This window comes from Gorilla gorilla, chromosome 11 (assembly GCF_029281585.2).
Source record: "Gorilla gorilla gorilla isolate KB3781 chromosome 11, NHGRI_mGorGor1-v2.1_pri, whole genome shotgun sequence".
Taxonomy (NCBI): Eukaryota; Metazoa; Chordata; class Mammalia; order Primates; family Hominidae; genus Gorilla; species Gorilla gorilla.
This window is the reverse complement of record NC_073235.2, coordinates 103,461,475-103,466,437: the sequence shown is the minus strand read 5'-3', so window position 1 is coordinate 103,466,437 and position 4,963 is coordinate 103,461,475. Positions and strand designations below refer to the sequence as shown.

Genomic DNA, 4,963 nt, shown 5'->3' with positions numbered 1-4,963 from the left:
GTTACAACATTTTCTTAGCATATGGCTGATTAAAAAGAAGAAAAGAAAGAACATCTCCACAATGCCCATATGTTTCCTCATACTCCTTTTCCTTTCTTTTCTGTTTTCTTTTCTCCTTCCTTCATTCATTCTTTCTTTCTTTCTCTTTCTTTCCTTCTCTCTTTCTTTCTTTCATCTCTTTTTCCCTTCCTTCCTTCCTTCCTTCCTTCTCTCCCTCCCTCCCTCTCTCCCTCTTTCTTTCTTCCCTGGCTCGCACACAGGAGGTAGAGGTTGCAGTGAGCTGAGATCGCACCATTGCACTCCAGCCTGGGCAACAAGAGCGAAACTCGGTCTCAAAAAAGAAAAAAGAAAATCCCATTACTTTCTGGTTCTCTCTGTATGCATTTGCACCTGCCCATATGTACACATTGTAAAACTCTGCGAATGAGATTGCTGTAATTATTGTTCTGCCCCCCCTTTTCACACTTAACAAATACAAGTATTCGTGTAAAAAGTCTGACAGATTGTATTTTCCAGAAATGTCTGCAACAATATCTCCCACTTCACATGCTCTTTGGAACTAGTAACTGCTTCAAATAATGGACTATGGGAGACATCATTCTAGGTCATAAAAGGTCATGCAACTTCCATCTGGTCTTCATAGAACACCTGCTCTCTGGCAGCTCCCTGTTGGAGGGCTACCTTTTGGAATCCAGTCACCATGCTATGAGAAGCCTATCACATAGAAAGACTACATGTAAGCAACCTTTGGAAAGCCCTGATCTTCAAGTCATCTCAAGTCAGATGCTAGTGACTCCAAGCCTCTGTCATTTGAGTTACTTCCCTTATTGAACCACAGAATCTGTGAGCATAATAACATGGTTATTGTTTTATGCCACTGAACTTTAGCATATAGCAACATATAACTGAAATAAGTTATTGGGATTGGAACAGCTGAATCAAAAAATATGTTCATTTTGGCCAGGCATGGTGGCTCACACCTATAATCCTAGCACTTTGGGAGACTGAGGTGGGTGGAATGCCTGAGCTCAGGAGTTCAAGACCAGCCTGGGAAACATGGTGAAACCCTATTAGCCGGGCGTGGTGGCGGGTACCTATAGTCCCAGCTACTTGGGAGGCTGAGGCATGAGAATAGCTTGAACCCAGGAGGCGGAGGCTGCAGTGAGCCAAGATCGTCCCACTATACTCCAGCCTGGGCAACAGAGTGAGACTCTGTCTCCAAAAAAAAAAAAAAATTTTTTTTTTTCATTTATAATTCTGACCCAATGCCAATTGCTTCTCATCAATCATTGATTCAAAAATAAATAAGAAATCCGGCTGGGCATGGTGGCTCACATCTGTAATCCCACCTTTGGGAGGCTGAGGTGGGCTGATCACATGAGGTCAGGAATTTGAGACCAGCCTGGCCAACATGGCGAAACCCCGTCCCTACTAAAAATACAACAAATTAGTCAGGCGTGGTGGCACACACCTGTAATCCCAGCTACTCGGGAGGCTGAGACACAAGAATTGCTTGAACCCGGGAGGTGTGGGTTGCGGTGAGCCGAGATTGCACTACTGTACTCCATCCAGCCTGGGTGACAGAGTGAGACTTCATCTCACCAAAAAAAAAAAAAAAAAAAAAAGGCTGGGTGCAGTGGCTCACGCCTGTAGTCCCAGCACTTTGGGAGGCCGAGGCAGTCGGATCACCTGAGGTCAAGAGTTCAAGACCAGCCAGTCTCTACTAAAAATACAAAAATTAGAGTGGTGTCATTGTGCATGTCTGTAATCCCAGCTACTTGGGAGGCTGAGGCAGGAGAATTACTTGAACCTGGGAGGTGGAGGTTGCAGTGAGCCAAGACTGCGCCATTGCACTCCATCCTGGGCAACAGAGTGAGACGCCACCTCAAAATAATAATAATAAGTAAAATAAAAAATAAAAATAAAAAATAAATAGAAAATCTGAATAGACCTATAACAAGAAATTGAATTTGTAATACAAAAATTTTGCACAAAGAAAAACTCAGGCCTGGATGCCTTCTCTGGTGAATTCTCTGGTCAAAGCCCTAATCTCCACAGTCTAGAGCTACATGCTAAGAGCACACAGCTCTGCCTAGTGCTGACACCAGACCAACACAGAGGGAGCTGGGCAGGCAGCGACAGGCCCATGAGCATAGACCACAGCATCTGAGACTGTCAGTGCATGAGGAATTAAGGAAGCAAATACAGTATCAAAATATCAAAAGTGCACAGGTTGATCAGATAAAAAAAGAACATTGTAACAAAGAGCCCCATGTAACAGAGAGCCCCGCGTTTCTAGAGGGCTCTTGGCAAGCCTGGCAGCCAGGGAAGGATCTTCAGCCTGTACAGAGGCCTTTCCACGCAGCAGCTTTCGACATGCTCAACATTAAAGCTTTTTTTTCACTCTATTGCCCAGGCTGAGTGCAGTGGCGTGTTGATGACTCACTGCAATCTTGATTTGCAGGGCTCAAGTGATCCTCCCACCTCAGCCTCCCAAGAAGCTGGGACCATGGGTGCATGCCACCATGTCCTGCTACTTTTTTGTAGAGATACGGTCTCAGTCTCACTATGTTGCCCAGGCTGGTCTCCAACTCCTGAGCTCAAGCCATCCTCCTGCCTCGGCCTTACAAAGTGTTGGGATTACAGGCATGAGCCATCACTCTGGCCAACATTAAAGCTTTTTTTCCCTCCCATTAAAAACTCGGGGAATGGGCCAGGCACGGTGGCTTACACCTATAATGTGGAACACCTGGTTGGTCAGCCCAGTGCCCTTGGCCCTGTCACTGGCGCAGGCGCAGGCATAACATAAGCTTGGGGTGGCCAGCTTGGCCTTGCGGGCAGCTTTGGTGGGGTCACACCAGGTCTGTGTGGTCCAGCTTGAGCAGCTCCAGCCACTGGGTCAGTGCCAGCTTCCGCAGGATGACCATGAACAGCAGTGAGTTCAGTGCCTTCTCATCCTCTGCAGCTGACAGCTGCTGCTGCGTCTCCTCCAGCTGTGATGTACTCATTTCACCTGGTGGCAAACTGGTGCACATTGAGGAGAAGGTGGCCACGTCCTCCTCAGAGGCGAGCACCTGGAGCTCATTGCAGAGCTTCATCCTGGTCTTGGTAACCATGGTCTTCTTCTTCTCCTACTTGCCCTTCAGCTTGGAGAGGGCCACCTTGGCTGCCTGCTGGCTGGCCTGCAGCACAGTGCGCAGCCTGGTGAGCTGCTCCCACTTGGTGCTGAGCAGCGACTTCAACTTGAGGATCTTTTCCACGAGAGCCTCCTTGAACTTGTCCGTGGTTGGGCCCAGCTCTTGCGAGGCGATGCGCCGCCACAACAGCTCCATTCTGTGGCTCACAGCTGCCTGCAGGTGCTTGATCTGGTGGCGGATGATACGAATCAGGTGGTAGATATTGATGATACGAATCAGGTGGTAGATATTCATGGGCTCCCAGCATGGGTCACCCAGGGGTGATGGCAGCAAGGGGCTACGTGAAGGGCTGATGTCCCTGGTCCTGCTGTGTGCTTGGCCTGCCTCTGTAGCCAGCAGCCCCTTGGGTAGGAGGATGGAGGAGTTGCCCGTGGGGCTGGTGCAGCTGGCCCCGCCCTGGTCCTCAGGTAGTAGTCCCCCATGACAGAGCTGGGCCTCCAGTTGTTTCACATGCACACGTGATGGTAGAGGTTGGCCAGCTCCTCACTGAAGATCACCAGCTCATCCTGGGCCACACTCAGGCTGGCCCTGCGTCTCACCGGCAATGTTGCTCACTTTCAGCAACTTCTCCAGCTGGGCCAGCGCTGGCAGCTGGCCTTCTCCAGCAGGGAGACCTCCGCGGTGAGCGCCTGGACTTTGGCCTTGTATAGGCCCTCTCCTCAGCGTGCTGGGTCTCGCGGGCCTCATGCCTGCTGCGCAGTGCCCTGAGCTGCTCTTGGAGCTTGCCAGCCTCGGCAATGCCACAGCCACATGGTACCTGCAGGCCAGGATCTTGCCTATTGATGTCCACCTCGTAGTAGTCACCATCCATGATGTTGCAGTCCCTCTCGTTGTCCTGGGCTGTCTGCCACACCTTGCAGGTTCAAAATGGGTTATAAAGCAGTGGAGACAACTTGTAACGTCGACAACACATTTGGCCCAGGAACTGCTAACGAACATACAGTGCAGTAGTGGTTCAAGAAGTTTTGCAAAGGAGATGAGAGCCCTGAAGATGAGGAGCATAGTGGCCAGCCATGGGGAGTTAACAACGACCAATTGAGAGCAATCACTGAAGCTGATCCTCTTACAACTACACGAGAAGTTGCTGAAGAACTCGACATCGACCATTCTTTGGTCATTCGGTATTTGAAGCCAATTGGAAAGGTGAAAAAACTCAGTAAGTGGGTGCCTCATGAGCTGACCAAAAATCTAAAAAAATCACCGTTTTGAAGTGTTGTCTTTTCTTATTCTACTCAACAACAATGAATCATTTCTCAATTGGATTGTGATGTGTGATTAAAAGTGGATTTTATATGACAACTGGCAACAACCAGCTCAGTGGTTGGACTGACAAGAAGCTCCAAAGCACTTCCTAAAGCCAAACTTGCACCAAAAAAAAAAGTCATGGTCACTGTTTGGTGGTCTGCTGCTGCTCTGATCCACTACAGCTTTTTGAATCCCAGCAAAACCATTACATCTGAGAAGAATGCTCAGCAAATCAATGAGTTGCTCTGAGAATGCAATGCCTGCAGTTGGCATTGGTCAACAGAAAGGACCCAATTCTCCACGACAATGCCTCACCGCACGTCTCACCACCAACACTTCAAAAGTTGAATGAACTGGGCTACGAAGTTTTGCCTCATTTGCCATATTCACCTGGCCTCTCGCCAACTGTCACTTCTGCAAGCATCTCAACAACTTTTTGCAGGAAAAATACTTCCACAACCAGCAGGACACAGAAAATGCTTTCCAAGAGTTTGTCAAATACCAAAACATGGATTTTTACA

The 4,963-nt window shown here is 48.6% G+C and overlaps 1 pseudogene; it reads right to left on the bottom strand.

Annotated features, from left to right (window-relative positions):
• Window positions 1–615: 615 nt before the first annotated feature.
• LOC101136800 (protein bicaudal D homolog 2-like) lies at window positions 616–4,297 on the bottom strand (annotated as a pseudogene).
• Between the last annotated feature and the right edge of the window lie 666 nt (window positions 4,298–4,963).